Below are 26582 nucleotides of genomic sequence, written 5' to 3' on the forward strand. Positions count from 1 at the left end.
TTTAAGTTCGCTGGAAAAGCAGGGAACACACAAGCCCTGTGATTTCACCTGAGCATTTTCAGCTTCGACCAGAGCATGTCTTCACCAGGACACATTGCAAGGTACGACTCAGCTCTCTGCCAAGGGCTGCTGACCGGCAGCTGCTTCCCTTGGAGGACAAAAATCAATGTACTAGTGGGATGTATTATTCCTTTCATCACTGCTAATTTTAGTGAATTCAGTTAGAGTGAACATATTTTTCTGTGATGCTGTCTTGCACTCTGTGTGTGTGTGTGTATTATTTCACTTTGTAATTTCATAAACAGCCAAGAGACAGAAGAGGCCCTGGCCAATCAGTCCTCCAGTTCCTGGCAAGGAATTAAAAACTGAAGGAAATCAGCTTTAAAAGCTTTTTTGGCCCCTCTCATTATCGTTAAGCTAAACCTAACAAGGATATGGTCGGCGGGGGCGGGGGGTTACAGGAGGAAGGATACTTTTCAAGGAAACCTGCCTGAAACTATTTAGTAACATAGTGACTATGATTTTTATTTTTAAAAGCTTCTTAATACCTTTTTCCTAAAGTTGAACATAATCCTTAAATCCAGTGTAACTAGCCTCTATTTCCAGTTAGCTTCTCCATTGTTAGCCCTCCTAGATCTCAACCTTGCATTTCCCCACCACTAGAAACCACCTCACTTAAACTAAAACAAACCTCTCCCTCCCTCACATCATGAAACATAAAGGAAAGCAAAGACTCACAATCGTCAATGGTTCTAATCCTGAGTGAAGAGGGACAGTTTGTTTCAGGAGATCAGGGTCTGTCTTCCTCCCTACTATCTGGCTACTGCTGTCAGCTGAAATTCTCTCACTTCAGGGCTCAAGAATCATGAGTTCAAGGCTTCTGTAAAAGGAGGGCCAGGCTGGGTAACCACAACTGGTTAAATCAAGGCCCAAGAAAGCAATTCTGGGGAACACTCCAGGTTTCACGGAGGACTTGCTGATTTTTGTGTTCTTTTATTTCTATTCAAATCAAAGCTTTACTGGAAGGTGCTTATATGTGACTTCTTGAACTTCCAAGGGATTTTTGAAAAGTGTGCAATGAGAAATCCCAAACTCTCTGTGTCTGCAGCATCAGATCATTACACTTTCTGTGGCTCCGAGGACACGCAGAGAGCAGAACCTTCCACGGTAGTAGTATTTACTGGGTTATAGGTCAGTCTCCCCTGCTCAGCTGGAAACTTTAGCAAAGGCAGGTGTTGTGCCCTTTGCATCTTGTTACCCCCCACAGCCTTGTTTGGTGCCTGGCACACAGTCAATAAATATTTGTCAAATTAATCCATGGAGTTAAATTGCAAGTGCACTATTAGTGTTAATTGTTACGACTGGCAAGACTTTCTGCAGGTTACCACGATGGCCCTGGTAACCACAGTCTTTTCGAGGACCAACATTAAGCCCTTTCTCATCCTCCTTGCCAAGCCTGGAGCCTCAGAAGGCCTCGGTTTGATTTCCATATTTGGATCATGCTGAGTGCAGACCCCATTTCGATAATCCATTTCTTTCTGAGGCTGTTGGCATCTCTGGAGTCAGGAAGTAACATCTGCTTCAGTGAGCTGATTACCAACAAGAAAAAAAAGAGGTAAAGGCCAGCATTAGGTGGGGTCTGGCTTAGCTTCAAAGCAGGCATATGGCTTGTATCTTAATGAGAGAGTTTACATATTCAGGAAAGATACATTTGAAGGGAAAATTAACTGGTTCAAGACCAAGCGTATAAACATAGTGTGTCTGATCAGATAGCCCTGAGCTGATGGCACACTGTCTTAGACAAGTCTTCGTATCTAGACTCCCTCCCCGTTCCCACTGCCTGACTCTGCTGCCCTGGTTTTGCCTCAAGGATGGGTTACTTGAGTGGCTCCTCATGTGACCTACCTTTGCTGGATGCCTCCTTGCACTGAATTCTGCTCCACAAAATAGAATGTTAACCCCTCTTAAAACACCATGTTCATTTGGTACAACAATATGTACAATATGTACAAGTTTTCCTCTCTGTTCCTGGTGTTAAGTCTTCCCATGAAGATTTGTTTGTTTGTTTGTTTGTTTTTACAGACAGAGTGGACAGGGAGAGAGAAAGAGACAGAGAGAAAAGTCTTCCTTTGCCGTTGGTTCACCCTCCAACGGCTGCCGCGGCTGGCGCGCTGTAGCCGGTGCACCGCGCTGATCCAATGGCAGGAGCCAGGTGCTTCTCCTGGTCTCCCATGGGGTGCAGGGCCCAAGGACTTGGGCCATCCTCCACTGCACTCCCGGGCCACAGCAGAGAGCTGGCCTGGAAGAGGGGCAACCGGGACAGAATCCGATGCCCCAACCGGTACTAGGACCCGGTGTGCCGGCGCCGCAAGGTGGAGGATTAGCCTACTGAGCCGTGGCGCCAGCCGAAGATCTGTTCTTAATCCACATTTCCATGCTACCTCCCAAAGGTTCCAGTCCAGCTTTCCGTTGCGCACCCTGGCCCACTCCCTCATTTGGAGCCCGCTGGCTGCTTTCTCTATACTTGTCCTGTTTTCCTACAGATTCCTACGTATGTGATTTCACTTATCCAAATTCTACCCACAAGAGCATTGCAAGCTCACCTCTTCCTTAGTGCCCTCTGTCTTCATCAAGTCCTCAACAACACTTGCTTCTCTGAACAACTTCAGAGCTACAAGACACTCAGAAGGAACAAATGTGTATCAGTATTTTAAATATTCTTTGATTCAAACATTATTCGGTGGGATAAAAGCAGAAGGTTTTTTATACATCTTAGTGTCAGTTCACAGACAGGCCAATGTGCAGACCTCCTGTGATGCAGAGAACAGAGACCCAACCTAATGAGACAAGACAAGCATGGCAGGGTGGGAGGCTCCACCTACTGCATCCCCTTTGTCCCTCTCCATCATTGTCCCTTTTAATCATAACAGTACATCAGGAGTGTTTTGAGGAATGAGCAGCATCAGCCAGAGAAAGATTTTAGTCTTAAAGAGAACTCCACTCTGAAGCATGGGAAGACACAGATGAAAAGAATTTGCTAATTCAGATCTGAAAGGGTGACAGCTTGAAGTAGGACTGGCTAGGTTGAATACAGGGCATGGTGGTAGAGAGAAACTGAACTCCCCAGGAAGATTGAAAAACGGGGTCTAAGTTATAGCTAGGCAGGAGAAGAAGTTCTAGAATTCTAATATCCAGCACAGGTAATGTGAAGGTGCTGTATGTTGGATGTTTCCACCATAGATTAATGTTAATGTTTGAGGAGATAGATATACTTCTCCTCATTGGACATTTTTTGTATGCATGTACTTCAACATCACATGGTGCCATATAATATGTAAAATCTTTGTTAAAAATGTTTATGTATTTGAAAAAAAAAAAAGAATAAAGGAGAAATCTTGGGACCCTGTCAAAGATCTTTCCCTAAAGAGAAAGGAGATGGTGGTGATGATGGCAGAGGTGAACATAACAACAGGAGGAAATCTGGTTGATCAGGTTGTATGGCATAATAGAAGATCAGACTAGCAACCATGTACATTTTAATGTAAATTCCTAGAAGAAAATAATTTCTAAAGTACTAGACTTAAGCCTAAAGTCTAATTCCTGACACTTATTGCATGAACACTCTTGGCACTTATGATTTACAAGGTCCTGTTTTTTTCAGAGCATGTTTTTCAAATAGATTTCATGGTTACCCACAGCAAAAAAAATTTTTTACACAGGCTAGTATTTCGTTTTTAAAAAGGTTACTAAGGATAAATACAATGAATTTCGACTTTTTTTCTAATCTGGTCTTGTCTTTTTAATTGAAAAGAATGTTGGTCAAGACCTATTAAATTGACTTCATGACCTAGTAATGAGAAAACTATGTTGGAGCAATTAGGCATGGCTGACTTCCAAGACCAGAAGACAAGAGCTGAGAGACCCAACAAACCTAGCGCAAGGCATGTTCTGAGGGACTGCCAGGGATACTACTGGTCAGAGATGTTAAAGGTTTATTAGAAACCTTATCCTTTATTGTTTTGATTGAAGTTGCAGGAAAGCTCCTTGAGAAACCACACAAGGATGAAGAGCTTACTAGGGACATGGGAACAGCCTAGAATCTAGGAATCTACAACTCCACAGTGGTACTTGGTAGGATATTCAGGGTTTTCAAAAAGCTCAAGAAAATGTGTATGATGGAGAATCTCTGTATAAATTTCATTTTTCTACACTAAAATAAGCATCTTTTAATGCCATTTTCCATGAACTTTTTTTTTTTAAAGATTTATTCACTGCTTTGAAAAGCAGAGTTACAGAAAAGCAGAGGCAGAGAGAGAAGTCTTCCATCCACTGGTTCACTCCCCAAATGGCCACAACGGCCAGAGCTGGGCTTATCTGAAGACAGGAGCCAGGAGCTTCCTCTGGGTCTCCCACATGGGTGAAGGGGCCCAAGCACTTGGACCATCTTGTACTGCTTTCCCAGGCCATTGCAGAGAGCTGGGTTGAAAGTGGAACTTCCAGGACTTGAACTTGACACTCATATGGGTTGCTGGCATGGTAGACAGCGCTTTACCCACTATACCACAACGCAGCATCTTGTAGATGTTCACAGCAGACCAAAGCTGTCTGATGGCAGGACCATGTCTTCACAGCCCCTTCAGTACCCAACAGGTTGCCTTGGATAAAAGAAAAGTGCTTGATAAAATGTTTGATTAGAAATTCTGGAAAAATGAGTTTTAACTTTGAAAAGGTATTCCCCCTTTTGATAAAAATGTACTCACATTTCTGATCTTAAATCCCAAGATTTTGATCCTAGGCCAGCCTTTCTCCCACTTAAACCTCCACTGATGATTAGCTGCTCTAGAAGATGAAGAGGACACAAGCATTTGTTGAAAACCAATAAGCTCCAAACACACAGCATATTTTATCTCATTTAAGCTGTGTAGCAATTTTAGGAGACAGGAATTTTTCCCCAATTATAGATGAAGAGATGAGAGCTAAAAGGTTCCACCAAGGCCACAGAGCTGGGATGTGCCAGAGCCAGGATCTGAACACACATCTGATTGATTCTGAAGCCTGCCTTTTTTCTGTCTCTTTGGAATAGGTCTTGCAAGGAAGGCAGGCTCTTGAGACCTTGGGAGAGAGCCTATGAATCTGGATTCCAGTGTTAGCTCTCCCAAAACCCTCCTTGCCGGGTGAGCACATTGGTCAATCACGTTGAATCAGTTTTTCTGCTTCTAAATTGTAAATCATGGTAGGCTATTTTAGTGATTTATGCTTACCCAATATATTATGTCTGGTCACAGTAATAAATGTACTTAGAACTATCTAAAAACCTTATTTTTGAGATTCATGTTGGTAAAATGATCTTTAAGGGTTTAAGTTTAATAGCCATAATCATCTTTTCTCATTGAAAAAATTACTTTTGGAGCACAGATTTTTTTCCTCAGGGAGGCAATAATTATATTACAGAAAACAGACCATATTTTCTTAATAAGGTAACTGCTAAGTATCTGACATTTGCTAGACACCATGAGGAATCCAGAACTGAAGAAGACATGTGTGTCCTCTAAAGGACCAATAGGGCTGTGGTGTAGCCATTGAAACCACCACCTGCAGTGCTGGCATCCCATATGGGTGCCGGTTCATGACCCAGCTGCTCCATTTCTGATCCAGCTCTCTGCCATGGCCTAGAAAAGCAGTGGAGGATGGCCCAAGTCCCTGGGCCCCTGCACCCATGTAGGAGATCTGTAAGAAGCTCCTGGCTCCTGGCTTCGGATTGGCGCAGCTCCAGCCATTGCAGCCAATTGGGGAGTGAACCAGTGGATGGAAGACCCCCCACTCCTTTTCTCTTTGTGTAACTCTTTCAAGTAAATAAATAAATCTTAAAAAAAGAACCAATAGGAGATACAATAAAAGACAACAGTAATATGAGCTAGATGCAAAGAGCTATGACTCAAACTGTAACAGGGTAAGTGCTCAGATTGAGATCCGTGCACCTATTAAATAATAGGATGATAAATAGTTTGGGGAGCAAAGAAGTAGAGGACTTTGGGAAAGACAGAAAGGCTCAGGAAGGACCTCTGGGAGGAATATCATTTCAGTGGAATCTTTGAAGTGCGGGTATTAGTTAGACATAAAGAAGATAAGACAGTAAGTGCAGGCACTGGGTGGAGTGTAAATTAGAAAGATAAGCTCCTATTGACTGGATTGTAAGGAATACAAAAGGGGTCAATGAAAAGTAAAAAGCTCAGTAGAGGCCATCGTGGGGGACAAGTGATTTTGACTCTGTTCTCCAGGGCAGTGGGGCTTTATAACAAAGCTGTGGACAAATGGCAGGATGTTCTACCTGTTTGGTATGAACCTTGGCTCTGTGCTTCAAAGGATTGGAGGCAAAGGGAGGCTCTTTAGAGGCTGTCCAGGTAGGAGTTGTACTTTCTTGAGTTCAGATGGTGGCTGTGGGAACTTCCAGGCAAGCATGTATGGGTAATGTGTTGCTCAGAATGAACCGATGGCATTTGATACACCTGATGTCGGTCCAGTAGTGATCATGGCCCATTTGGTTTAACAGAGATTCTTCTCAGCCATGTAATTGACAAATTGGGGTTTAAAATCAAGGACAAATACAAAATCATTTCTGTGAATACAAGTCGGCTTCCATCAGTTGATTTTCACACATTGTTTATTGCACTGCTCGGTTTTCAGAGCTAGACAGTATCTTAGCAGCTTGCCCAGGAGGTTCACACCTCATCTACGCCTCACCTTGCATACAGGCTGTCCATCTTTATCTTGTTCACACATAGGGCTACCAAGGACCAGTGCCCTTCCATAAAGGCATCTATAGATACAGAATAGCTTGAAAATCATGACTAATCCAAACTTCAGTGGAAGAGCACTGCGATTTTTGGACTTCAGCTCAGATCACAAGTGAAATAGATAACAAATTTATTTTTCAATATCCTATCTAATTTATCTTTCAGTGTTATAACCCCAGCTATTTTGTTTTTATTTTGCTTTTCATTCTGGCACAATATTAACATCGGAGCTGGTTATAGATTTGTCAGTATTCAGATATGGAAAAATCAATCATTTACAAAGGCAATGCCAGAGTCCAGAAGGAGAATGCTCAGCTCTGCCCTAGGGAGGAAGCAGAGTCTTGCCCAGGACCTCTCAACCTGGCTTAATAATTTGTGTATAGCACCTTTCTATTCAAATAGCTCAAATGCCATTAGCAATTCACATTACAGAGTCAGAGTATTGTGCACTTTCTGTTTGTGACTGGACAACTTGTTTTAAATGAAATAGTACAGGTCACTAATCTTCATGACGGTGGGAGGCTGTTGTCATAATCGATGGTTTAGAAATTCAAAAGTGGGTCAGAAAGGTCAAAGTGAAAAGATAAAATGTATTGTCTTTATACTAAACTCATAATCCCTGAAGACATCTGAAAAATAATAAGATTAGGCAAATACTTAGGTTTACAAAGAGGAGTAATAGAGTGGTTCTTTGGTCAGATGTAGTTGTGCTGTTCTGGGACACATCTCACATTACACGGTCACTCCACTGTGTGCTTCTTCCCCTTCTCTGCGCTTTGTACCAGGGCTTCTGAAACTCCAGGATGCACAGAGATCAACAGGAGATCTTGCCCAAACGCAGACTCAGATTCATTCAGGTCTGGGATGGGCCTTGGGTTTGAGTGATGCTCCTGGTCCAGGGACTGCCCTTGGAGTGACAAGGTTGAACATCCTTCTACACTCTGACCCCGTGCAGTTTGACCACCATCACAGGGTCTCCTACATCCGTGCTACAGATAATTTTTCCTAAACAGTGCTCCCTGAAATTCTAGAGAAGAATGGGCATGGCTGAGGAGATAGGGTAGGGTATAGAAATGGACTCATACAGATTCGGCTAGGATCCTGTAACATTCTACTAGAGCAGTTCCATTTCTATGGCTTGATGCAGGCTATTGTTTGAAGAAGAACTAGCTTCAGCACTTTAAAAAGAAAAACATCTGGGAATGAGGGCTCCAGACTTTTCCAACTTCTCTTCATTAAGAGAAACCAATACTTGCCAAGACCTTAGAGAGTGCCAGGCTATGCAAAGATGTTTGAGAAGCAAATGGAGATGATAGGGTAGAATCCCAGAGCTGTCTCATTTTACCTAAAGCTTGGCTTATGCCAAACTTATGCACCTTGCTTCCTTCCTGCACTGAGTTTATGCTATGTCCTCGCCTCAGGGGTCTAATGCTCGGCCATCTCTTGTGAGAGCTAAATAATATTAGAAATTATTCAATTTTTGTTTATGGACTCTGCAAAGAAATGGGATAAAATCTATTAATGATAACATCTATCAATTACATATGTATATGTAATACATTCTATGTGTGTGCGTGTATATATGTACATGTATATAATGCAATGAAATATTGGAAACTAAAACAAAAATATATGCCATTTACAATAGCTATAGAACTTAAATACTTGGCTGTAAATGTAACAATCATAACTAACTATCCAACACCTGTAATATGTTTTAGTTGCTACATATTCAACTATGAAATTGAAAAATTAAAGAAGATCAAAATAAATGGGAAAGACATATTATGTTCATGGTTTGGAAAACTTGACATACTAAAAATGTCAATTCTCCCAAGGTGAGCTATAGTTTTAAGCAATACATATCAAACTCCAAGCAGAATTTTTTATAAATGCAGATAAGCTGATTCTAAAATGGAAGGAAAAAGAAATTGGGAGAACTGAAATAATTTTGAGAAAGAAGAGGGGAGCTCTGTGAGTCTAAGTGAAGTTTTTAGGTCTTTTCTTTAAAGTTACAGTAATCAAGTTGGTATGCGATTGATGAAGAGATAGAGACATGGTCAGCACGAAATACAGTCCAGAATAAGCTTACACAAATATGGTCATTTGACCTCTGACAAAAGGAAATTAGCAAAAGCGGTTCAATGGAGAAAGAGCAGTCTTTTCTTTCTTTCTTTCTTTCTTTTTTTTTTTTACAAAAAATATTTTTTTTGAGAGAGTGAGAGAAAGAGAGAGAAAACAAGGACCATCTGCTAATTCACTCCCAGACTGGGCTAGAAGCTGGGAGCCAGGAACTCAATCTGGACCTCGAACGTGGGTGGCAGGGACTCAATAACTCGACTGATAACTGCTACCCAGGGTCTTTATTATCAGAAAGTTGGAGTTGGAAGCCAGAGTTAGACGTTGAATGAGGCATCCTAATATGGGATGGAGGCATCTTAACTGCTAAGTTCATCCTAGAGTAGTCTTTTTAACAAATGGTTTTGGAATGAATAACTTTTGTGTGTAAAGACATGAACTTGACCTAAACTTTACAACTTATGTAAAGATGAACTCAAAATGGCATCTGGGTCTAAATGTGAAACATAAAACTACAAAACTTTAAGAAGAAAACACAAGAGGAAGATCTTTACAACCTGGGATTAGATGGTAAGTTGTTAGAAATGACACCAAAACACTATCCACAAAATAAAGTATGCAATAAATCAGTTTTCATCAAAAGTAAAATGTTTTCTCTGTCAAAAACAGACAAAATGAAAGCTGCAGACTAGGGGGAAATATTTCCAAGTCATACATCTGGCAAAGAACTTATATGCAATATACAATATAACAGATTTTCAAAGTTCAACAAAAGACAACACCACCACAAAACAATTTAAAAATGAGTAAAGGATTTGAGCAGACACTGCCCCAAAGGGTTTATAAGGACAACAAGCAAGCACTTGAAAAGATGTTCAATACTATTAACTCTTAGCAAATGAAAGTTAAAACCATGATTGAATATTGCTACACACTTATTAGGTTGACTAAAATAAGAATGCTGACAATACCAAGTGCTGACAAACATGCGAAGTAATAACTCATATAATGCAAAATAATAGTCACTCTGGAAAGTGGCTTAACACTTCTTATAGAGTTAACATGCTGGCTAGTGACCCAGCTCTCTTTGCTCCTGAGTGTCCACCCTAGAGAAATAAAAACTTACATTCACAGAACCTAGCATGAAAACTCACAGAAGCTTTGTTAGTGAAACCTCCTGAATATTCTGTTGAACAACAGTAAATGGTTAAATTGTGGTATATCCATTCAATGGAAACAACTTACTATAATAAAGGATAGAATATTGATATGTGCAACAAGTGGGATGAATCTTAAAGACGTAATGCTGAGGTAAGAGAAGCTGTCTTGAAAGGTTGCATACCCTATAATTTTATTTCTGTGAACAAAGCTATAGGAAAATGGAATAGATCAATAGTTGCTGGGACTTGGAGGTGGGAGGAATTTGTGACTACAAAGAGATAGCATGGAGAAATATTCCATGTGTTGTTTATGAGCTGCTTACATAAATCTATACATGTCCTAAAATTCATAAAAATGTACACTAACAGAAAAAAGTTCAAGGGGCCAGCGCTGTGGCGCAGTGGATTAATGCCCTGGCCTGAGGGCACCGGCATCCCATGTGGGCACTGGTTTGAGATCTGGCTGCTCCACTTCCAATCCAGCTCTCTGCTATGGCCTGGGAGGGCAGTGGAAAATGGCCCAAGTCCTTGGGCTCCTGCACCTACATGGGAGACCCTGAAGAGGCTCCTGGCTCCTGGCTTCGGATTGGCACAGCTCTGGCTGTTGCGGCCAACTGGGGAGTGGACCATTGGATGGAGGACCTCTCTCTGTCTCTCTGCCTCTTCTCTCTCTGTGTAACTCTGACTTTCAAATAAATAAATCAAAAAAAAAAAAGAAAAATCCAAAACAAACAATAAAATAAACAGTTGTGGAAAATGGATTTTAAAAACTCTCCAGTTCTGGAAATATTTTTCAGAGATCAAATTCGTTCTGATCAAAATATTTTTCCAATAAGAAAGCATAGGAGAAAATGTAAGCTTTCTGTTTTGTAGATTTTTATTTTCTAATTTTACAAAAAAAATGAATGTAGAAAAGTGATTGTATACAAGACAAACCAGAGAAACCAGGAGCCCTAGGAATCCTAGACATCTTTCAACTTGTTTTAGTTGGATTGTGAGCACAGGGAGTGTTTTAATACCCACAGTTGCAGAAATAATGGGGCTGAGAAAGTTGAGTCTGTTAGTGACTGGTCTACCCAGACCAGCACAGAACACAATGTGCTACTTCCTAATGACTGGAAATTTTGTGTGTGAATAAAAGGTAAAGGAATTCTAATTTTTCAGTTACTTAAAACTCATAGTTATAGCCTCTTCTATTAGTCTTACACCTCAATATTAAGTCAATGTAGAAAAACAGCAATTACTACCACTTTAACGTGCGTAGTTTAATTAAAAGTAATGTATTTAAAGACTAAAGTTAGATTGTCAGTTCATCCACTCCTCTGGTACCCTGAGGATTAGCAATTTGGTACTCCTGCCTCCTAGAGTGAGTTGCAGGAATTGTAGGCATAACAAGTTGCTAGGTCTGGTGTTCCCAAACTAGTAGTCCATGGACTACAACCAAAGATTGTTATTTTTTAAAATATTTTTAAAGGACTGCACCCAAGCAGACTATTAACAGACAGTACACTTTCCAGAAAGCCTAAAATAGGCATCATATATCCCTTTATAGAAAAAAAAAAAGCTAATTAAAAATAAACAAGCAAATAAGAAATGGGCGGGAACTTCCTCAATCTGCAAAACACTGTAACAAACATCGTCCATTTTTTACCCTCTAGGATCTGGAGGGTGGTAGGGATGTTCATTCCCCCGCTCTGTTCAGCATTGCATCAGAAGACCCTATCAGTGAAGAAAGATGGAAGGAAAGAATTCATGTCCAGGCTGGAAGGAAGTAACACTCTGTCTGCAGATGACATTACTATCTAAGTAGAAAATCCTATGCAATGTACCAAAAAGCTGTTAGAATCCATGAGTGAGTCTGGTTACAAGACACAACACATAAACTCAATTATATATTTCTTAAAAGATAATTTATTTGAAAGTCAGAGTTACATAGAGAGAAAGCGAGGCAGAGAGAGAGAGGTCTTCCACTCACTGGTTCACTCCCCAGTTGGCTGCAATGGCCGGAGCTGCACTGATCTGAAGCCAGGAGCCAGGAGCTTCCTCCGGATCTCCCACACAGATGCAGGGGTCCAAGGACTTGGGCCATCTTCCACTGCTTTCCCAGGCCATAGTGGAGAGCTGGATTGGAAGTGGAGCAGCCGGGATTAGAACCAGTGTTCATATGGGATGCCGGCACTGCAGACAGCGGCTTTACCTGCTAGGCCACAGCGCTGCGCCCCTCCATTGTATTTTGGTACACTAACAACAAACAACTAGAAGTTGGCTTTTGAGATTTTAAATAGCATAAAAATATGAAATATTTAGGGATAAACCGCATTAAACATAAAATATGGAAGAAACAAGTTAAAGAAAGCATAAATGTGTGGAGAGATATACTGTGCTCATGGATTTTAAAAATAAATATTGTGAAAATATTAATTTTAACTAAATTTATGTCAAGATTCAATATAATACAAATTGAAATCCCAGCAGGCTCTTTTGGATAACTTTATAAAATTATATGAAAATTCAAAAGGCCTACAATACACAAAACCCCATTTAAAAAGGACAAAATTGAAGAATGTAACACTGCCTGATAGAAATTTTAAAAAAAAGAAGAAGTAATGACCCTCATTTTACTTTGCAGTGGTGAAGATAAATTCAATTTGTTGTAGCTCTGATCTTGCATTTTAGGACACACACGAACACAGCAAACATAAAGGTGGGTGATGTATCTAAATATCACAGAATTTGAGAAGACATCAAAGTAACTGGGAGTGTTTAGCTTCTTAAGCAGTTTTGATAACTGTATCAAAAATACAATGGCTATCTTAATAGGAGTAACATTTGACTTGGTCTGTGCAGCTTTAGAGGGGAGATCCTTAACATCAGTAAACAGGGGTGTGCATGGGTCAGTTTGAAAGGAAAGTTTCTTAAATGGCTCAGCTGCTTTGTGGGAACATCTGAGCAGATGCTGGCAGCCACCTGCCTTGCATGATCTGTTGAGATCGGATCAGCATTCTTCAGCGTGCAATCTGAGACCTGACTGCATCATGAACTCAGAGAAGTAAAGTAGATTCTTGGATCCTAACCTAAACGTGAATTTTAGTCTCTGGGAATGAGAACAGTGGATTTGCATTTTTACAACCTTTGCCAGGTGAGTCATGGATTAATGAAATTTAGAAATTGCTGGTTGACAAGTGTCTGGTAATAACAATAGATAGAATTAAAAAGGAGAGAAAGTTCCAACATGGGAAGCAGTCCACACAGCAGACTCAGAATCACAAACACCCCATACAGCACTCTGACCTCAGAATCAGCCCCTAAGGCATTTGGATCTGGCTGAAAATTCCATAAGAGCATTTCAGGCATGGAAAGCCTAGACATAGTGGCAAAAATTGTTCTGCATGAAAGATCTCTGTGAGTAAGACCCCAGTGGAAAGAAGAGGCCATCAAAGAAGGACGTACTTTTCTCTGAAGAGAAGAAAGAACTTCCACTTTACATGTGGCCCTGTCTAAATACTGATGGAGTTTGTGGATTCAAAAGGCTTCCATAGCCTTGGCAGCTCATGTCAAGAGCCTTGGGTAGTCACTGATGTCAAAAATAAGAGTGTTAATTGTTAACAACAGGAGTCACTGTGCACACTTCCAGTGTAGGACTTCTGTCCTTAATGAAGTGTACTATGAGAATTAACCATAAAACTAGTCTTCAAACTGTACTTTATACTTTGTGTGTCTGTGTGGCTGCAAACTGTTGAAATCTTTACTTAGTATAGGGTTGTTCTTCTGTCTATAAAGTCAATTAAAAACAAACCTTAATGAAGAATGGGATGGGAGAGGGAGTAGGAGGTGGGATGGGAGTGGGGGTGGGAGGGAGGGAATGGGGGGAAGAATCATTGTATTCCTAAAAGCTGTACATATGAAATTTGTATTCATTCAATAAAAGCCTTCTTAAAAAAATAAAGACATTGCTGGTTGAGATAACTGACAAGATTTTTTTGAATTCAGAAAATCTCTAATTTTTCCATTAGTTTCCTGAAAGTCTCTTATTGTTCACTTGTTGGGTAAATATAAGAGTCTTTCTATAATTCGCAACAAATTCTGTGGTCCAAACAATTCTATGACAAATGAGACTTTGGAGCACAAACTGGGAAATGTTTGACAGCGGGATGACTCAGTGTGTTGTCGTGTGTGATGGCTATCATGGTAGAGCAGCAAGCTCGCAGACTGATTGCCATCTCTGCTTTAATGCCAGGATTGCAGCAATTTGTGGACCAACTGTAGTCTAACACTCAAAAAGAAACACAGAAGTGACAGCTCCACCGCAGGGGACAGTACACTCACGACATAGATTATACTAGCCTGTTGATCTGAGTTATTCCCAAAGTCACAATTCTTGTCTAGAAAAATTTTCAGTGGAGATCCTACATATAACCTCCTGAATTGGGGACTATATCCACAGAAACAATAACATTTCAATTTTCAGTTTAAAAATTAATTGCCACCTGAAATCCAAATATAGTTTCATGGCATGAGGAAACATATCATTTAGTTACACTGTATATGCAATTACACAGCTCATAAACATCATTTAAACTACGTCCATCCTCACAGCATTCTGGGTATACAACAGCAACAGAAACGATAGGAACTCTCCCACAAAAAATAGGGGATGACTTCAGCAATCAACTCAATATACAATTTAATTAGCAAATGTATATGCATTTAGCACTGCGAGGGCTCTGGGTGAGCTGATTGTTTATACCATTGTGAAATTATAGATGATAAATTATCTCTGGTAATATTCCCTGTCTTGAAATTAATTTTTCTTGACATTAATATAGCCTCATCAGCTTTCTTAGCCTTAGTCTTAGAAATGGTCTAGGCATGGTCTTAGTCTATGCATGGTTTCCCTTTTCCATCCTTTAACTTACTTTCTTTTCTTTTAAAAAAAGATTTATTTATTTATTGAAAGTCAGAGCTACACAGAGAGAGAAGGAGAGAAAGAGAGAGAGACAGAGAGAGAGAGAGAGAGGTCTTCCATTTGATGGTTCACTCCCCAATTAGCCTCAACAGCCAGAGCTGGTTAACTCCTCAATTGGCCTCAATGGCCGGAGCTGCACCAATCCAAACCAGGAGCCAAGAGCTTCTTCCAGGCCACCCATGTGGGTGCAGGGGCCCAAGGACTTGGGCCATCCTCTACTGCTTTCCTAGGCCATAGCAGAGAGCTGGATCGGAAGTGGAGCAACCAGGTCTTGAACTGGTGTCCATATGGGATGCCAGCACTGCAGGCAGCAGCTTTACCCGCTACGTCACAGCGCCAGCCCTATCCTTTAACTTTCAACCTATGTTTTTACCATTGAAGCACTCCTCTGTAAACAGTTATTACTGTTGTTGCTTTCCTGGTCTGACAATCCGGAAATGTTTTGTCCATAAATTGGAGTGTTCAAGTCATTCCCATCTCATCAGATTATTGTTGTGGCTGGGTGTAAATCTACCATCTTCCTGTTTGTTTTTGGTTTGTACCTCTGTTCTTTTGCCTTTCCTTTTCTGGTGTGTGTGTGTGTGTGTGTGTGTGTATAATCAAATGATTTGGGGTATTCCATTCTGTTTTCACCTCTGTTGACATTTTATCTATACTCCTTTATAATCTATCCCAAGGAATCAACCCATATACATGGTTAACCTATCACAATATATGTTCAATTAATGTTGTACTGCTTCATGTACCTTTCATAACGGTATAATTGTGCTATTATTGTCCTATGTTTTACTGCTACGTACGTTATAACCCTCCACAAAAGATTTTCTGTTTTATCTATCAATCAACTTTTAAAGTTTTTTTTATAAAGGAAAAATAGTGTTTTATAATTACACACATACAGTCATGTACCATACAACAAATGATATTTCAGTCAATTTCAGACTGAATATATGAAGGTGGCCCCATAGATTCTAATGGGGCTGAAAAATTCCTATCACCTAGATAGTGTAGCTGAGAAATTCCTATTGCCTATTGATGTCATAGCCATTGTAACAGCAGTGCTCACACCTGTGTGTGGTGTGCAGGTGCAAACAAACCTACTACACTGCCAGTCTTATAAAAGTACAGCACATGCAATTATGTACAGTTAAATACTTGGTAGTGATAATAAATGACTATAATAAATGTTATAGGTTTATTCACTATTATTTACTATACTGTACTTTTAGCTATTATTTTAGAGCATACTCCTTCTATATATATATATATATATATATATATGTATGTATATAAAAGTTGACAGTCCAGTAGCCTCAGGCAGATCCTCCAGGAGGTGTCTAGAAGAGGCATTGTTTTCTGAGGAGATGGCAGCTCCCTGCATGTCCTTGGCCCTGAAAACTTTCCAGTGAGACAACATGTGGGAGGACAGTGATCATTATGAACTTGACCTTATGTAGCCTGGACTTGTGTGTGTGTGTGTGTGTGTGTGTGCGTGTGTCTTATTTATAACACAGAAGTTTGAAACATAAATTAAAATTTAAATAGGAAAAAAGCTTGCAGATTAAAAATATAAAAAAAATTGTATAACTGTACAATGTGTTTGTGCCTTAAGCTAACTATTGTTACAAGAGTCAACAAAAAGTTAAAAGGATTCTGAAAGTTTATAAAATGAAATGCTGCAGTAGAATCAGGTTCATTTCTTATTGGAGAAAGGGAATAGTTTTTATAGCCTTAGTGGTCTGAAAGCACGGAGTTTATGAAGTCTACGGCAGGTGTGGCAATGTCCCAGACCTGCACGGCACCCATCACTTACTCACCCAGGTTTACTTCCTGTCCTGCCAGTTCCTTTCATGGTGAAGGCCTGATGTAGATGAAACAAGTTTTTCCATCTTTATGTTGTGTTTTTATTGTAGCGTTTGTATGTGGACTGTCATGGCTGCTTGCAGTATCGTAGCAGGTGTTCCGTGCAGGTGTGTGTCGCTGTGCTCTGTGGCGGTCTCACCATGATGACCTGGTTCCCAGAACATTCCCCTGTCGTGGAGAGGCACCTCACCGCGTTTACCATTTCTAGTGCTCCTCCTTCTGTTCTGTAGATCTGAACTTTGGAGATTATTGCCCTTCTGAACAATTTTTAGCATTTTTTAGCTTTTCAAAATCGAAAATAGATTTAGGCATTTAGAATCTTTAGTCATTTTTTGTAGTCAGTTCTGCTGGTGTAAATATTCTCAACTTTTATCTGTCTGAAAATGTCATTTCACTTTAATTTTTAAAAACACTTTGCTAGATACACAGTTCCACGTAAGGTGTTCAAAGATGTCATGCCATTGTCTTCTGGCTTCTCTTCCTTTTCAAGTGGTAGTTATTCTAACCATGTCCCTTGTACTTACTACCTTTTTTCACTGGCTACGTTAAGATTCTTTTTTTCTTGATCTTTGATTTTCATTAGTTTGTTTATGATGGACCTAGATTGGGTTACTCTAATATTTATCTGCTTGACTTCACTCAACAACTTTGATCCATGGACTTCTGCGTTTATCTTTTAATCAATTTTGAAAATATTGAGCACTTATTTTTAAGTTATTTTTTAAAGATTTTATTTATTTATTTGAGAGGTAGAATTACAGACAGGGCTTCCCATGTTGGTGCAAGGACCCAACCACTTGGGCCATCTTCCAGTGCTTTCCCAGGCCATAGCAGAGAGCTGGATCAGAGGAGAGGGCAGCCAGGACTCGAACCAGCCGCAGGCGGAGGATTATCCTACTGTGCCACAGCACCGGCCCCAGCACTTATTTTTAAAAGTATTTTTCTGTTCTACTTCTATTCTTTCTCTCCTCTCCTCTTGAAATCAATTTACACCCCTATGACCTCCCTGGATACTGTCCCACATGTCATCGAGACTTTTCTTTTTTCTCTCTACCTTTCTTTTATCTGTGTTTCAGTCTGAATGATTTCTATTGGCTTGCCATCAAGTTCACTCATTCTTCAATGATTCTGTAATCATTAGTCTCATTTTTTTTTTTTTTTTTGACAGGCAGAGTGGACAGTGAGAGAGAGAGACAGAGAGAAAGGTCTTCCTTTGCCGTTGGTTCACCCTCCAATGGCCGCCGCGGCCGGCGCACTGCGCTGATCCAATGGCAGGAGCCAGGAACCAGGTGCTTTTCCTGGTCTCCCATGGGGTGCAGGGCCCAAGCACCTGGGCCATCCTCCACTGCACTCCCTGGCCACAGCAGAGGGCTGGCCTGGAAGAGGGGCAACCGGGACAGAATCCGGCGCCCCGACCGAGACTAGAACCCGGTGTGCCAGCGCCGCTAGGCGGAGGATTAGCCTAGTGAGCCGCGGCGCCGGCATCATTAGTCTCATTTAATGATTTTTAAAAGTATGAATAATGTATTTTTCAGTTTTAGGATTTTCTTTTTATTCTTTAGATCTCCTAAAGCATTATATATGTATAAAATTTATTTATGACTATCTTCCAATAGCCTCTTTTTTAAATTAAAAAAAATTTTTATTTTACAGACAGAGTGGACAGTGAGAGAGAGAGACAGAGAGAAAGGTCTTCCTTTGCCATTGGTTCACCCTCCAATGGCCGCCGCGGCTGGCACGCTGCGGCCGGCACACCGCGCTGATCCGATGGCAGGAGCCAGGTGCTTTTCCTGGTCTCCCATGGGGTGCAGAGCCCAAGCACCTGGGCCATCCTCCACTGCACTCCCTGGCCACAGCAGAGAGCTGGCCTGGAAGAGGGGCAACCAGGACAGAATCCGGCGCCCTGACCGGGACTAGAACGGCCCCAATAGCCTCTTTAACATAAATATCAGCATTATTAGTAGACAAGCATTAAGTCCTTGACTACTGAGTCCAACACCAAACTACTTTCCATCTATTTCTATTATTTCTATTGAATTTTCTTTTGACTATGCGTCACATTTACTTTTTTTTTTCAATTCGAGTAGTTTTTAATTGCATACTAGACATCCAAGTGATATATTGTAGAGACTCATGGTTTGTCATCTTACCCTGAAGAGTGTCAAATTTTGTTCGAGCAAGCAATCAAATTCCTAACAGATCACCATTAACCTCTGGTTATTTTCTTTTTCCTTTAGCTGTAGGGTAAACCCATTAGTCTGTTGTATGGATTTTATCCTTAAGGACTCTGACGTCTCAGTGAGGAGTTCACAGTTTTACCCCACTCTTCTAACTTGTCAAGACTCAAACCCCAAACTCCATTTCCCATGTGGTTCCAGCAGTGGAACTCTTTCCTCACTGTTTCAGCCTCCTACGCGCCACTTGCCTCTTGGGATCTTTGGAATCCTGCTCATGGATGTACTGCTCAGAAGCCAGTCAAACAATATTTTTGTCTCTGAAAGAAAAACACTGCATGACCTCACTTGTGTGTAGAATTCTTTTATTGAAAGAGCTCAAATATACAGAGATAGAGAATGAAATAGTGGTTAGCATGAGCCAGGTAGGAGCAGGAATGGTAATGGCAAGGGGTGGGGGGGAGTGTAGGTCAATGGACGCAAAATAGCAGATAAGTAAGAAAAATCAAATGGGAGACTCTATACACACTATAAAAAACTGTATTGTACTAAGGATTTTTGTTAAATAAGTAGATTTTAGCTGCTCTTGTCACACAAAAAACGGATATGAGTTGCTAGGTTAATCTGCTTTGCTGTAGTAATCATTTTATTATTTATATGTATTCTAAAGTGTCACATTGTAAACCTCAAATATATAAAATTAAAAAAGAAGTCAATTAAGGATTTGAAGGGAGTTCATATGCAGAATTTATCCCACCACCACCATGGCTTCCTCTGTTCAAGGTTTCTCTCTCCCATTTTTCAGCCTTTCTGTTCTCTGTTCCTTCAGGCCAACAAGACTGTGAGGTTTTGGCTTGCATCCCAGCATCCTGTGCAGCAGTGGGGCTGGGAATTTCCTCAGGGGCTCCGTTCTTCCATGGGTCAAATACTCTCCTGTTTCTGACTGCTTCTGATCACTTTCCAATGCCTTCAGACTGTTTTTATGTTTCATCCAGCATTTGCAACTTTCATCCACAGGAGTATTAGTCCAGTAAAAACTGCTCTGCTCTTGCAAGAATTTGGTATTTATAAGTGTTTATGTCACTTGTCCTGATTCCTTCACAGTTTCTTCTTGCAGGCACCATTTCCTACCCCTGGATCAGACATGATCACCTAATGGTGTGTGAAATTACTCCAGACTCCTTGAAACTTTCAAACCAATTATTTTGTGCTGTAAGTAGCTAATTCAATAATAGTTTATCACTTTAATAACTTTCTCTTTTTATATATATAACATATATAATATATTAACTATAATTATATATAAATATAATATATTAAATATATTGTATAAAGAAACATAGAAGTCTAAAACAAAGTTCCAACACAAAAGCTCTCTTTCAGTTTAAAATACTTCGAATTGCGAGTTAATATAGTAAGAGCAGAGTGTACTAAGCAGTTAGCCCAAGTCCCACATGACTCTCTGGGAGACAGGAAATGAACTGTGTTCCCAATGGGAGAAGGACAGCATGATGGGGGCAGATGTTTGGCACAGCAGTTATACTGCAGCTTGGGATGCCCACTTCCCATATCAGAGTGCCTGGCTTGAATACTGGTTGCTCCACTTCTGATCCAACTTCCTGCCAATGTGATCCTGGGAGGCAGCAGGTGATGGCTCAAGTACTTGGGTACCTACCACCCATGAGGGAGATCCTGATTGGGTTCCAGGTTCTTGGCTTCAGCCTGGTCTAGCCCTGGTTGTTGAAAGCATTTGTGGGAGTGATCTAGTGGATGGAATCCCTCTCTCTTTTTTTCTTCTCTCTTTGTCTCTCTGCCACTGCCTTTCAAAAAAAAATAAAAAGAAGTTTTAAATATTTTTAAGAAAAAATGAAAGACAGCATCATGGCAGTTTGCAATTTCTTTCTTCAGGCTGAGCCTGTGCCCAGTGGAAGTCATCCTGGCTCCAGCAACACTCTTCCCTCCCACCTCTTCCAAGACTGTAGAGCCAATGTAAGGCAGAGGGCAGGGCTGAGGTGGTGAACACCACTGCTATCCTTGGCCAGTCTATGACTGGACCATGTCATGAAACTGAAACTTAGGGTATCATCTGAACATAGCCACCATTCTGGGCTGGAAGCGGATAGGGCAGCCTGAGGCTATGGGAGAGGGAGTCCCAAGTTGTGATCCAAAGTCCATGTCAGTGTGGTCTTTGGAAGTTTAACCCTCTCCAAATCTTTTCTTCCCTTATCTGTAAAAAAGGGACAAATAAATACTTCACAAGATTCTTTGGGGGCTAGATCACAAGATGGATAGGAAAGCAGTTTAAAAATTATTAGGCATCAAAGATAATGAAGCATTTTGTTAGTAGTATCTTCCCATTCTAAAACCTTCTTTATTGGCTAGTAGGAGAAGAGTATAGCTGATTTTACTGGGGAAGTTATTTGAGGGTGTGGTGAGCCCATGGCATGGTTTGGACATGCTATGAGTGTATCTTGTCCCCATAAGTTTCAAATCCTAAAATCCTGGTCCCCAGTGTGATGGAGACCTCTTTGAGAGGTGGAGTGATAGTGATTATTTCATGCGAGTGCCACTCTCAGAAGGGATTCATGAGTGACTGCAGGGCCAGGTTAGTTCGCAAAAGAGCCAGTTATAAAGTGAGGCCAACCCCCCACCCCCCGTGCTTGCCCCCTTCTGCATGTGGCTGTTTCCCTTTCTGCTCCTGTGCCGTGTTGTCACAGAGCCAGGAGAGGCCTCCTCGGACACCAGTGTTGTGTTGTTTAGGTTTTCCAGCCACCAGAACCATGAGTCAACTAAGTCTGTCTCTCTTGTTTGTTTGTCTTTTTTCATAAGTACCCAACCTCAGGTATTTTTTATAGCAACAAACAATGGACTAAGAAAGCCCCCTTCTGGGGTAACTTTTCACAAGGTCATCAAAACTTTGATGAAGGTCACCTACTTATTTAGATGGTGCAGCTGACAGTTTCCACAATGGCTCATTTGCATGCTTCCTGTAATGACGGGCTCAGTTTTCCCAAGAGTTATGCATATTCTAATACGCCCAGCCCACTTTCTCAGTTTCACAGTCCGATCTGCTACTGACTCGAGGGAAAGTGTGATCATTTCTCTGGTTCTGAAGTTCCCCGGTCTTTTGCAGCATAGCCTCTCTCCTCATAGAACTGGTAGAGAAAATCCATGACAAATTCTCCAAAGACACACAACTTTTCCAGTGAGTAAGACTGACGGGGTCAGAGGGAGAACAAGAGTTCTGGAGGAATTTAACAGCTGATGGTGGCCTAAGTCCTGACCAGCTCTATGGTTGCTCTTTCAAAAATGTTATTAGAAATAAAATTTGTTGACCACCCTCCCCACCTACATTACTTTTTAGCTATAGATTTTGGGTTGAAAACTAAATTGGGGGGAAATTAAACTAATTGGAAGAAAATTAGCTTCCATATATTTTTTGCTATTATAATGACCAATTCACATTTCAACATAGTTGAGCCAACTGAATTGAGCCTTTTCTTTAAAGGTAAAATAATTCAGTAATTACTTGTCAGGCTTTATTCTTTCTTTTTTTACTTATTTTTCATTTCTATAGGAAAAAAATGCAATTTCAAGTTCTTTCTCCTAATCCTCAACAGGCTGTCCCCTATACTATTTCTCTAAAGAGATGGTCATAAGAGAATGACCTACTACCTCCCAGAATCAGGGGCCTTTGCCACATGTGCAGTCATTCCCAAGTGAAGGGATAGGGTACACGCCTCGTAGTGTGCTATGTTGGATAACACAACTTGGAGACACAACTGCTACCTATTTAAAAAATTTATGAGCAATCAAAGTGGTCAAAAGAAATTCATGTTTGTTTAAATATGTTTGGTGTGAAATGCTCTCTAAATTGAGAGACCTAAGTTCCAATTCAAAATCTTCCACTTACTACGTTTGTGACTTTGGGGCAAGTCCCAGAAAGACCTTTGTGGGTTGGTCTTCTTATTTGTAAAATGAGAGAACTGGTCTTAATTATTCTTTGTCATTGGTTCTAGATTATGTATCCTTTATGTGAAATCATGAACCCATAAGGAAAATCTGACTGCTCAGTGAAGTTGAAATTCAATTAAAATACTGTTGAGGTAACCAAGGAAATATTAGCTCCTGCTCTTTGCCATGTAGCCAAGACAAATGGAAGCTATTGTTTTGGGAAGGAGTCTTTTACATTTTGATTGCAGTTTTAAAAAATTAATATAAACTTTAATTTAAAAATGCAAAATAATTTACATAATAAAAGTGCAAATTTAGTAGTACTATCAATAAAAAAAAAGAAACCCTGAAGTGCTACCAATTATGGCAGTTATGACATAGTCAATAACATATTTTCACTTGGCCTGGAAAGAGACTAGGATGCATCTAGGATGGCCCTGTTTTGTCTTGTTTTAAAGATTTATTTATTTGAAAGGCAGAGTTACAGAGAGGCAGAAGTAGAGAGAGAGAGAGAGAGATAGGTCTTCCATCTGCTGTTTCATTCCCCAAATGGCCACAGCAGCCAGAGCTGAGCCAATCCAAAGTCAGGAGTCAGGAGCTTCTTCTGGATCTCCCACATGGGTTCAGGGGCCCAAGCACTTGGGCCATCTTCTACCACTTTCCCAGGCCATAGCAGAGAGCTGGACTGGAAGAGGAACAGCCAGGACTAGAGCCGGCACCCATATGGGATGCAGCACTGCAGGCAGCGGCTTCATCCGCTACACCACAGTGCCAGCCCTGTGTTTTCCCCTTACTTTAAAATGGGAATCTTCTGGTTGTTGTGGATCCTGGGAAACACTGGCGAAACCCTGAATAATTTACCACTGAAGATTTTCGGGAATATTTTCCTCCAGGCTTCGTCTGCACCTCTTCTCTTCTACCTGTATTTTAATTCTCCGATCAGATGTTTTTCCTCTGGAAAACTCCCCCATCTCCCCTTCTCCTTCTTGACAACCTTCATCCTTGCAGTTACAGTTAACACCTTGTCTTAATAATTGCAATTTTAAGGCCACGCTGCAGGTTTTTATGGGTAGTGTTCTGGGGTCATTCAGTTCTAAATATTTCGAAAGTTCTATTATTTCTCCCCTGATTCAGGAATACATGTAAGATTATTTTAGTTTCCAAACATATGGAGTTTTCCACTTTTTGTTGCTGTTGCTGTCTAATATTGCTGTCTTGTAAAAAGAAAATATGGTCTGTGTTATCAATCCTTTGGTATTTCGTTGCATTTCTTTGGTGGTCTCTGTGTGGGTATTTCCAGTGTGTACTTGAAAGGAATGTGAGTTCTCTATTTGTAGAACACAGCTCTCTCTAAAGGACTCCTTTGATCTGGCTTATTAATTATGTTGTTCATAATGCCTGTATCTTTATCAATATTTATTTATTGATCAGTTTATAAGAGGCATGCAAAATCGCTCTCATTAAGGTAGATTTGTCAAATGTATTCAGAAAGTTAGAAAACTGGACCCAGATTCAGCATTGCCATTGTTTCTCTGTAAATTGTTCTTAAATCATTAAATCACTATGTTCATTACAAATAATCATTTTTTTGCCTCAATATTTCTTCTTCTGCAATATCAGTCCTGTGCTGTCTTTTCCATCCCTTGCAACCTTTAGGTATTACCCTGTTTTAGAAATATCTCTTGTGTGAGACTAATGTCTGCTAATACTAGCTGACAGAATCAAAAAGGGAGAGAACGATCCATCCTGGGTATTGGGATACACAGTAGACTCATAGAATAGCAGATGTCCTAAATAGCACTCTGGCCTCAGAATCAGCCCTTAAGGCATTCGGATATGGCTGAAGAGCCCATGAGAGTATTTTAGGCATGGAAAACCAAGACACCCTGGAAAAAAAAAAGACCTAAATGGAAGATCTCTGCGAGTGAGATCCCAGTGGAAAGAACAGGTCATCAAAGAAGGAGGTACCTTTCTCTGAAGGGAGGAGAGAACTTCCACTCTGACTATGACCTTGTCTAAATATGATCAGAGTCAGTGAACTCAAAAGGCTTCCATAGCCTTGGCAACTCATGACTAGAGCCTAGGGAGATTACTGACGCCATAAACAAGAGTGTCAAATTGTTAAGTCAACAACAGGAGTCACTGTGTACTTAATTCTCATGTGGGATCTGTCCTTAGTGTGTTGTCCAATGTGAAGTAATGCTATAACTAGTACTGAAACAGTATTTTACACTTTGTGTTTCTGTGTGGATGCAAACTGATGAAATCTTTACTTAATATATGCTGAATTGATCTTCTGTATATAAAGATAATTGAAAATGAATCTTGATGTGAATGGAATGAGAGAGGGAGCGGGAGATGGGAGGGGTATGAGTGGGAGGGAAATTATGGGGGGAAAGCCATTGTAATCCATTAACTGTACTTTGAAAATTTATATTTACTAAATAAAAAAATAAATAAATAAAAAAGAAATATCTCTTGTGTGGGGCTGGTGCTGTGGTGTAGTGAGTAAAGCCACTGCCTGCGGCACCAGCATCCCCTATGGATGCCAGTTTGGGTCCCAGCTGCTCCACTTCTGATCCAGCTCTCTGCTATGGCCTGGGAAATCAATGGAGGCTGGCCCAAGTCCTTGGGCCTCTGCACCCACATGGGAGACCCGGAAGAAGCTCCTGGCTCCTGTCTTCGGATGGGCGCGATTCTGGCCATTGTGGGCAATTGGGGAGTGAAGCAGCAGATCGAAGACCTCTCTCTCTCTCTCCTCTGTCTGTGTACTCTGACTTTTGATTTTGTGTGCTTATTATACATTTTCTTAACTTTTTCTCCTTTATGATTCTTATTAGATCAATCTGGTCTTTTTGAGTCTTTTCCTTCTTATGTACTTTAAAAAAAGATTTATTTACTTGAAAGAATTAGGGAGAGAGATATCTTCCATCTTCTTCTAAGAGCTTCTGCCAGGTCTCCCATGTGGGTGGCAGGGGCCCCAGCACTTGGATCTTCTTCTGTTGCTTTCCCCAGGCCATTAGCAGGGAGCTGGATTGGAATTGGAGCAGCGGGGATAGGAACCAGCTGTAGGTGCCCACATCACAGGTGGTGGCTTTACCCACTATGCCACAATGTTCCCTCTTCTCGTGTACTTTTTAAAGAAATTATATATATATATATATATAATATATGCATATATATACATATATATATCTCCCTTTTCCTTCATGAACTACTCTTTAATTTTTGAAAGCATATTTGCTTTAAGTCTAAGGTGAGCCTATGTCTGTCTACCTTCTTCAAAATAGCACTGAAGCACCAGCATCCCATATGGGCGCCGGTTCTAGTCCTGGCTGCTCCACTTCCAAACCAGCTCTCTGCTATGGCCTGGGAAAGCAGTGGAAGATGGCCCAACTCCTTGGGCCCCTGCACCCACATGGGAGACCCAGAAGAAGCTCCTGGCTCCTGGCTTTGGATTGGCGCAGCTCCATCTGATGCGGCCAGTTGGGGAGTGAACCATTGGATGAAAGTCCTTTCTCTCTCTTTCTTTGCCTCTCCTCTCTCTTTGTAACTCTGACTTTCAAATAAAAATAAATAAATCTTTTTTAAA

At 40.7% G+C, this 26582-nt stretch overlaps 1 long non-coding RNA gene across 1 annotated transcript; it reads left to right on the forward strand.

Annotated features, from left to right (window-relative positions):
• Nucleotides 1-26582, forward strand: LOC127492630 (uncharacterized). The gene is made up of 3 exons (XR_007922260.3): nucleotides 1-101; nucleotides 20154-20248; nucleotides 26281-26582. It is a non-coding gene; the product is annotated as an uncharacterized LOC127492630 (long non-coding RNA).

The sequence above is a fragment of the Oryctolagus cuniculus genome, chromosome 16 (assembly GCF_051225735.1).
Source record: "Oryctolagus cuniculus isolate XC-2025 breed Fujian yellow rabbit chromosome 16, ASM5122573v1, whole genome shotgun sequence".
Classification (NCBI taxonomy): Eukaryota; Metazoa; Chordata; class Mammalia; order Lagomorpha; family Leporidae; genus Oryctolagus; species Oryctolagus cuniculus.